General features: G+C 38.7%; 1 long non-coding RNA gene across 1 annotated transcript in view; it reads right to left on the bottom strand.

Moving 5' to 3' along the window:
* The window catches only part of LOC121029127 (uncharacterized), a 13,446-nt gene that overhangs the window by 1,791 nt on the left and 1,553 nt on the right, over positions 1-10,102 (bottom strand). The window contains exon 2 of the long non-coding RNA XR_005789604.1: positions 7,193-7,310. This is a non-coding gene — a long non-coding RNA (uncharacterized LOC121029127). The remainder of the gene's footprint in view (positions 1-7,192; positions 7,311-10,102) is intronic.

Here is a 10,102-nt window from a genome sequence, read left to right as displayed (position 1 = left end):
TATATTATATTATATTATATTATATTATATTATATTATATTATATTATATATATTATTCAACCGAAGTTCTTCACTTAATTAGTCACAAAAATACTAGGGATACTGAGTGACTAAGGACAAGATTAATGATTCAGTGGTTTACCTGGAAGTAAAGTGACATTTCCACTGCTGTGACAATTTGCAGAAAAGACATTTCAGTATGAAGAAACAAAATTTGGGTCCAAGATGGTAATGGAGGAATCTCTTTGCAGATTCATCTTCCTTGGGGCACAGAAAAAGAGCCATGATTTAAAGGTCTCACCAGCCCTTGAGTGTCTAAAATGGCAGGGGACATGAGGACTGCTCTTGAGAGTCAGAGGGACTGGTAAGCACCATTGTTTATGCTACTTCTCCACCTTGATAGCATAGACAGAACCAGGGCCTGGGCATCCTAGCCTGCCTGCCACTTCAGTGAGTCCTGGGCCCCTAGCCCATATCACCCCAGCTGGCCCCCCAGGGCCACACACCTGCCCAAGCTCCAGCCATAACACTAAGGTGGTCCTAGCATGGTGCATACCAGAACACCCCTGCACAGTACCCCTGGAGCTCCAGTTGTCTGGCCAAGGCAACAGGTGCAAAGCACCCTGAGACATACCTAGCCCACGTCTGCTTCAGCTCCACCAGGGCACCCTCTGTATGGAGTGCCCTGCAACCTCCTATCACCCACCCACTGCAGCTCTAGCTATCCTACCAGTCTCCCTATACCCTCTGTATCCCATGACCCTTTATCTCAGCTCCAGGTGTCCTGCTAGGATAACCCTCTTTGGAGCACCCCAGGACCATCCAGTCTGCACCTATTTCAGTTTCAGTCATCCTGCCAGGGAGCCCTCTGCATGGAATACCCTGAGATCTCCCCTTGCTCTAGCCTGTACCTGCTTCAGCTTCATCTGTCTTGCCAGGGCATCTCTGTGTAGAGTGCCCTGTGGTCCTTAGCCTGTGCCTGCTATAGCTCGAGCTAGCCAGCCAAAGCCAGGAATATGCAGTCTACCCAAGGAAATTCCTACACAAAGCCACTCCTTTGAGACAGGAAAAAGTGCTTTTCCATTTAATTCATAGAAACAAACACAGAAAGTCAATCAAAATAAGAAGACTGTGCTCCAAATGAAAGAACAAAAGTCCAGAAAAAGAACTCAACAAAATGAAGATAAACAATCTACCTGAGAAAAGCTTCAAAATAATGATCATAAAGATACTCAGGGTTGAAGAATACAATAATTGAAATGGAAAATACACGAGAGGGAAATAACAGCAGATTAGAAGATACAGAAGAATGGACCAGTGATCTGAAAGACAGGGTATTGGAAAGCAACCAAGCTAAACAGCGAGAAGAGAAAAGAATTAAGAAAATGAGGTTAGATTAAAAGATCTCTGGGACAAAATCAAGTCTACTAACATTGTCCTTATAGGGGTTCCAGAAGGAAGAGAGAGAGAAGAGAGAGAGAAAGTAGCAGAAATCATTTGAAGAAATAATAGCTAAAAACTTCCCTAACCTGGGGAAGTAAACCAAATCCAGGTCCAGGTAGTGCAGAAATACTATAAAAAGAAAAAACAAGGAAACCCCCCCAAAAACCCCAAACCCAAGGAGGTCCACACCAAGATACATATAATTAAGATGTCAAAGATTCCAGATAAAGACAGAATCTTAAGAGCAGCAAGAGAAAATCAACTGTTATGCACAAGGGAAACCCCATAAGGCTATGATTTTTCAGCACAAACTCAACAGCCCCATTGGCTCCAGGTGTCTCCGATGCCCAGGCATAGGCAAAGGATATGAGACTAGCACAATTGGCTTGAATCAAATAAGACTGATTTTCCTGGGACCAAAGAAGGGTCTGTCCTCCCTTGAATAATGTCCTGAAGGATAAAAAAATTTGAGCTTTTGTTAGCAAGGATAAAGCAGTGTAAGGCAAACAAAATTTGCATTGCACATTTTATTTTTAGAGAAATTATACTCAAGATAGAAATTCAATATAAAATAAGTACAATATCTTTACCACCCACAAGTTTAGGTATGGTGCTTGGTACCTGATCTAAAATCCATTCATTCTTTATTCTTTCATTAACTATTCTTTGACCACTTACTACATGTCAGCCGCTGTTCTCAGTACTAAAGTTAGAGAGATGAACAAGTTAGATATTTATCTGTATTAGCAATGCTTTCAGCAGCAGGTAACATAATAAACATTTTAAAATGGCTTAACTCATAGACACATGTAATGTTTACCTAACAGAAATTGAGGGCAGGCAGTCCACAGTCCAACCCCCCTAAAATGTTACCAAGGATACAGATTCTTTCTTCTCTGTGTCGTTAGCATGCTGGCTTTTGTCTTTATTCTTGCCACCTCATTGCTCCGTGGTTGCCACAGCTCCAAACATCTCATCCGATTTCAAATCAGAAAGAAGTAGTAAAAGGAAGTTCTTCTCTTATTGCTATTTTTACAAGCATTGAAAAAGTCTCAGAAGCCTCCTGACAGATTTCCATGAAATCTCATTGGCAGAACTGTGCCACATTGGTATGTTTAACAGCAAAAGGGTCTGGAATAGTAAATATCTTACAAAGTACTATGGGCTGTACACATTATTGCCCCAAATAAAATTGAGAATCTGTTCATAAGGAATGACCTGGATGATGGTTAGTGTATTACAATGTCTTTCACAGTCCCCTTCTTTATGGAATTAGTTCTCTGTCCACTTCGTGGAAAGGTAGAGATAAAACATGTACATTTTTTACACTCTAGTCTTTGAAATTCTATCTGAGGGATTTATTTAGTGTTTTTTTTTTTTTTTTTTTTTGTATAGTATAGTGTTTGTTTTCTACATTCAGACAGAAAAGCTGTTTGCTTATATGAGCTTGACAGGAACTGGGGATTGGGACCTGTAGGGCTTCACTTGGTTTCATCCTGTGGCTCTAAGATGTTATACAGAGGGATAGAAATGTAGAGCCACCCACTTGTGTTAACTATCAGCAGAACATTCGCTGGTTTCCACATAGTACCACCCACATCTTGTTGCCATCATCAGCTTATTTGTGTAGCTGCCTCTTCACTAGATAGCGAGCTTCTTGAGGGAAGAGACGTTTATTTATTTCTATATTCCTACCCCTGAGGATGGTGTCTGGCATGTAGTAGGTGCTCAGTGAAGGTTAGAGGTTACAGATTATCTTTCACAAAATAATAAAATGTGGGGAGGAAAGTTAGAATATTATATATCAAGGAACTAAAACTTGAAGCGTTTTGAAAACTAATTTAAAACATGAAGACTAGGTGAAACAGAGTGGCAATTAGCATTTGTCTTATTCATTTATTTATTTATTTATTTATTTATTTATTTAATCTATTGATTAGTAATTTGTCTCTTTTATTTATTTATTTTTTCCTTCTCTCTGGGAGGTACAGTTGAGGTCATGTGGTGTTTGTGCAAACTGCTTGGGTCTACATGGCATAGAAGTGGGGCTAAAGTACGAATGAGGTGGAAGTCAGAAGCAGCCTGTCCAAACAAGCATGATCGAAAGCAGTTGCCGTGTAGGCTTTATCATTTTTATAGCAATAAAAGCAGTAATGATGGACTTTATTGCAGTCACAAGCTACCATTACCATGTTAGATAAGTGAATTCAAGCAGGTCTTCTAGAAGTCACAGAATGTGTTATTGTTGTTGCTTTCTTTAAAAAATTCAAAAATAAAATTTCTCCAATGTTAATTTTCAGCATTTGCTGTTGCATTACAAATTTACATTTTATTGGTAATATTGCTCAATGATAATTCTCATAATACTCACGTTCTGGGGAAAGTCAGTAAAACTTTTCTTAAAGAGCAAGGCTTTGCGTTCACCCTCCATGCAACGCATACATCAGTGTGAGAGGGAGCAGAGAAACTGGGCCCTGTCCCAGGTCCAAGACTACCTAATCTTGGACCTTGGCCAAGTTAGCCTAGCTGCTGTTTGGTTTCTACCTCTGAGAAATAGAGGTATGTGAGAAGATGATCTCATGATTTTTCTCTAGCTCTAAAATGTTATGATTATAACCTATTAAATGCCTACCTTGATAGGAACTGAAGAAGGAGAAGGGTTAACACAGTGCTTACCTGGCAAGTTAGATTTATCACCTCACTTCTGTAATATTATCTTACAAATTATGATGTTGTACATTTAAGCCAAGAGAACAGCTATATGAAATAAGAAAAAAATGAAATACAAGTCACGTTTGGTATATTTATTGTAATGTCTATTTCTGCAAATATCCACCGTGCATATGCATACGTGGAATCTGCAGAATTGTGTACCTGCCCTTTTTCCACTGAATTTTATATTGTGAGCATTTTCCCAACCCATTAAAAAATCCTTCAAAAAACAAGAGTTTTCTTGAGAATGTTTTCTATTGTGAAATACAACACAGATACAGAAAACTGTATAAAAGAATCAATTAGTGTAAGGTAAGCACTCTTGTAGGAACCACCTCTCTCAGCCTCAACATAACCCTCTCCACTGCTGCTGAAATTTTATTGCCCCAATGACTTTTATGGTAATAATTTCTTTATTTTTGTTTGTATTTTTACCACCCGGTGTACATCCCTAAATGTTATCATTTAGTGTTGCCTAAAAACATAATTTTTACCAAATATTTATTATTCTTTCATACAAAGATACATCAGCACAGTTTATTGGATTATTTACTTGCTTTTATGAAAGCTGATGGTTTTATTTTATGTTTTGAATTGACATCTGTTAACACAATGCCAAATTTTATTTATTTTTATTTTATTATAATTCTTTTAATGTGTATGTATTTTTGAGACAGAGAGACAGACAGAGCATGAATGGGGGAGGGTCAGAGAGAGGGAGACACAGAATTTGAAGCAGGCTCCAGACTCTGAGCAGTCAGCACAGAGCCCAATACGGGGCTCAAACTCACAAACTGTGAGTTAACCCACTGAGCCAGCCAGGTGCCCCAACATAATGCCAAATTTTAAAGCCTCAAAGGAATGCATTGAAAAGTGCTCCTCTCACTTCTGTTCTCCAGCCACCTGGCTATCTCTTTGACTAGTTTACAGGAAGTTGTTTTGAGGAAAAAGGAGTTTAAGAATGATATTGATATTTTTTTCAGTTTTAATGTCCTAATCTAAGTAGATACAAAAAATATAATTCTCACTAAAGCATAAAAAATCCCTGTAATTGATTCTTTTTTTTTTAAGTTTATTTATTTATTTTGAGAGAGGGAGAGAGAGAGAGATAGAGTGCACACACACAAAAGCAGGGGAGAGGCAGAGAGAGAGAGTGAGAGAGAGAAAGAGAATCCCAAGCAGGCTCTGCATTGTCAGTGGTGGAGCCCAATGTGGGGCTTGAACTCACGAACCATGAGATCATGACTTAAGCTGAAATCAAGAGTCAGTTGCTCAACTGAATCAGCCACCCAGGGGCCCCTGTAATTGATTCTTTTATATGAAATTAACAGAATTTCAGGAGTGGATATGTAGTTTCACACTTAGGTTAGTTAAATGCATAGCATTGAATGTGGTGTGAATTGGATGTGAAATAACCACAGAAGGAAGTCTAGGATCAAATTAGATGTAAACAGTGTTGTTGTGTTTTACTTTGCTTTATTGTAGAGGCAAGAGACCCAAGCTGCTTTTTCTCTTTGGCACAATGGGAACTCAGTTTTCTTATGTTTTGCTGTAGCAGATCAATAAATAATGTCATGATGATAACATATGCTAATGTGAAAATACATAATTCAGAACGAAGGAACTAACCACTACATAACTACCTAACCTGCCTGACCAGTACACAGTTTTCATATGTCAGAGATTTTTGGTTGCAAGAAACAAAAGCAGACTGCTTAATTTAAATAAAAGGAATTTGCTAGAAGGATTCAGGTACTCATTGTTTAGGAGAAAGGCTGGAGAATCAGGCTTTGAAATGGGCAGAGCCAATACAACTTAGGAGGTTCAGGAAGAGGAGATAACAACAGTGGTCTCAAATGGTATTAAATTGGTTTTGGATATTTTACTAGATGCTGGTAGAAATTGTGTGCCCTATCACGGAACGTCAGGTGACTAAACAACTAGAACTGCTGTTATGCTATTATCAGACACAATGAGTGATAGGTTTGGTAGATGTATTAGTAGACTTATGATAGAAATGAAAAATTGGGGTCCAGCCTGAACATGCCCAGAAGGCACAAGTAAATTACATATCCATGTATTTCAAACTCTCATGGCACCTGCCACTGCTGTATCAATGGACTTCCCTCAACTCACATCTGGGGCCTCATGAGGTGTGAGAGAGAAGGAGTGATCCCCTGTGACCAAGTGAGAGGAGAAGAGATGACAGGCCCAGTTTACACATGAATTCTCACCATACATTAGTGCCAGCAGAAAAATAGATTACTCATTACAGCCCCACCCAGGGATGGAAGGACAGGCTTGAAAGGAAATTCTCCCTGTAGGCAGTGTCATGAGCAGTACCAATGGTCGTTGACTAGTATGGAGAGAGAAAAGTGTACTGAGTCTGGGGCCGGCGGGAATGGCTTGGCTGCTTTGTCAGGGTCTTGGAAGAAGCAAAACTGGAAGGTTGTCCTGGTAGGTCATCCTTGGACTGGCTCTCCCATCTTTCTGTCCTCATTCTTCTGTTTTCTCTTTCTGGGATTGCAGGGATACTGATAAAGGTAGTATGACATGAACTTTTGCTTCAGCTTTGAGGGTAGCTAACCTCTCTGAAAAGTTCAGTGAAGTATTTGTGGGCAATTCAGACTCCCAGACCAAATCATACATGCTCTGCCCAAACAAAGATACATATCTAATGATGCCTCAAACTATTGTTAGGACTATTTCTTAGCACTTGAACTGAGAAAGAAAATGAAGAGAAGCTTGTCCAGATTATTTCTGATAACTTTCAAGTATACTCCTCTGAAAATCTAACTTAACCATTTATGAAATAATTGGGTTAGCAATCAGCAATAGAATCGTGTCAATGAACAGACTGGATAAGAAAATTGGCTCATCAACAAAACAAGAGGCTACCTCATTCTCCTTATCCTAAGAAAAATCAATATGTAATCAAAATTTTTATTTTTTTCTTAAAGCTATTCCACAGGTTGAATTTGACTATTTCTCAATACTGTCAACTCTGCCAAAAACCTAAGCAAAGAATGTAATTACCTTTTAAAGTATTTCTCCCATTCTGCTCCTTGATGAGTCTGAAACTGTTAACTGGCCAGCGTTCTCCTGAGTTTAGCGTTTTGCACACACATCTCCTTTCTAAGGTTTTCTGTTCCCCCTATAAAAATAAAGGATGGCAGGATTTCCTTACTAAGAAGATAGTTAAGGGGCACATAGCTGGCCCAGTCCATAGAGCATGTGACTCTTGATCTCAGGGTCATGAGTTCAAGCCCTATGTTGGGTGTGGAGCCTACTTAAAGAAGAAGAAGGAAGAGGAGGAGAGGAAGGAGAAGGAGTAGATATTAACAAAGTGGAGAAAGCAAGTTACCAGCAGGAACAAGGAAGCAACAGAGGGAGTCAAAATGTGGGATGAACTGGACATTCTGGATTAATACAGGACAGCAAAGAAGAGAAGGAAGGCCATGTCCATGGTGACGACTGGTCAGCTGGTGATATGAAAGAGGAATGAAGCATAGCTGATCATATTGTTTTGGGTGACATCATTCATACCTTTCACACTCAACATGATGCACAACAAGCCACTTCATCAAATCAACTGATTGTGTTGCCACTCAGCAATGGGGAGAAAACTCCATTAGTGAACTGACTGTATCATGAACCCTAGAGCTTTCCATGATCAGAACTCCAGCTTGAATAAAAGCCACTTAGCTCCTCCCATACTTCAGTTACTGAGGCCATCAAGCAAATGATAAGGAGCTTCCTGATTTTTTAGAATGGCTGCAAAAAATTATTTCATTTAGCCATGAGTTGAAAATAGGAAAGGCAGTTTACAGAAAATGGTTAAGAATGGTGTGTTGGGCATCTTAAATCTGTGACTGCCAAGCATTCATTTCCCCTCCTTATTTTTTAAATGTTTGTTTATTTATTTTGAGAGAGAGAGAGAGAAAGTGCACACGCATGTGCACATGCATGAGTGGGAGGGAGGGGCAGAGAGAGAGGGAGAGAGAATCCCAAGCAGGCTCTGAGCTGTCAGCACAGACTCCAACATGGGGCTTAATCTCATCATGACCTGGGCCGAAATCAAGAGTCAGACACTGAACTGAATGATCCATCAAGGTGCCCCTCATTTCCCCTTCTTGACACCACATTCCTTTTAGAGGAATTATAATTATAATTATTATTACTATTATTATTAGTTTAGCCTGGTAGGATTGTACTCCAGGATGCCTACAGTTTCTTAACCAATATTTGAGTATATGATTGAAAATAGGTTAATGAAACACTTATTGCCTGGAACTTAAATCTTGGAGGAAGATTAAAGACAGAAAATGGTAGGAATTCATCTAATCCAGGAGTGAGAGTCTAGACTTTTGCCACCATGACACTATTCCTGTCATCCCCAGATCCTGGACTAATAGGGATACCTTGGGTCTGGTTCTTTAGCCTTACTGTCTGATAATGAGGGCTGATATCTTTCAGTGTTTTCTTTGTGTAAATCAACTGGGAGCCTATTTCTGTTGTTTGCATCTATAGGACTCTGACTCATTCAGAAAGTGTACCTTAGCAATTAGGCAGGTTAAAGAAAAGTTGAATTTATTGCTATAAGATAAGTAGTATGTGACTATAGCCAGAAGTAATACTTAATTATTTATACTTAATTATTTAAACAATTTTTAAAAGCTTTAGAAAATACTTATTAATAATATAACAATTTCATAGAGAAAAAAAAACAGAGTGGAAAGATATGCAATATTGAACAAAAACCAGGAAATACATTTCAACAATTATCTCATGGCAAAAATATGAAATAGATGACAATAGGTTTTAAAAAATATCTGACATTGATTGATTGCCATTGACAGATTAGAGCATAGGTCTTATTCTAGCTGGAGTGATTTCCTCATTACCACTCATTCCTCTTTATTTAAATCCCACACACATTTTTTTAGGTAGCTCTGTATCATCAGGTATAGAGGTATAAAATTTCAAAGCAATGGAACTTGATTTGACTCAAAGCCTCCTAGAAGTGAGAATTGAATAGTGAGTTTAGTCAGATGGGATTTAATAGGATCCAGAGTTCAGGATTTATTTCTTTTTCCGTTTGAAATGGTCAGCAGCATTGATGATTTTATGAGGGAAGAATCTCTTGATGTATCATATTAAAAAAAATGTGGAGGCCTGATTGCCTGTCACATTCCATCTGTATCATTATTGTTAAGGGTCATCAGGTATAATCCTCTTTATCAACAGACTTAATGTATTTTATTACCTTTCTTTGTTTTCCATGTACTTTTTTCTGGCAATGGCAATGAAAGCTTATTTGTATCCTGTATCTGAATTTCATTCTCACAGAAATTATGTAAAATAGAATAGAATGAGCCATAGAATATCAAATATCATAATCTTTTTATTACAGGACTTTGAGAATTATTGCCCTAACAGGTAACCAGTTAGCGTAAAGAAAAGACTGAATGGAGTCTGATGTGACAATTCCACCTAGACTTAACTCTGCTTTTTCTCAGAAAAGCCTTCTTCAAAAGACACCTCTATCTAAGGAGAAAAGGTTCTAAAGTCTTTGTTCTCATCTTACAGTGATAAATCTCCCTTTATCTGATGTCTGTGTGATTATGAATTTGTCACATGAACTGTACCCAGCATAGAAAATTTATAGTAACGTCTAGTTAGTGGTCAATTTTCCATATTGTATAGAGAGCTTCCTTAAAAGGTCTCTCAAACAGCAGGATCTTCCTTAAGAATGACTTTCTTTAAGGAGTGCCTGGGTGGCTCAATTTGTTAAGCCTCATTGGACTCTTGATTTTGGCTCACTTCCCAAAGTCACAGTGATGAGATAGAGCACCCCACCACCCTAACAGTGAGATAGAACCAGGGACTCAGCATGGAACCTGATTGGGATTCTCTCTCCCTCTACCCCCCCCCCCTCTGAAAGCA

The sequence above is a fragment of the Herpailurus yagouaroundi genome, unplaced genomic scaffold (assembly GCF_014898765.1).
Source record: "Herpailurus yagouaroundi ecotype Mexico unplaced genomic scaffold, PumYag 139, whole genome shotgun sequence".
NCBI lineage: Eukaryota > Metazoa > Chordata > Mammalia > Carnivora > Felidae > Herpailurus > Herpailurus yagouaroundi.
The sequence above is the reverse complement of the archived record's forward strand: the minus strand, read 5'-3'. Positions and strand labels throughout refer to the sequence as shown.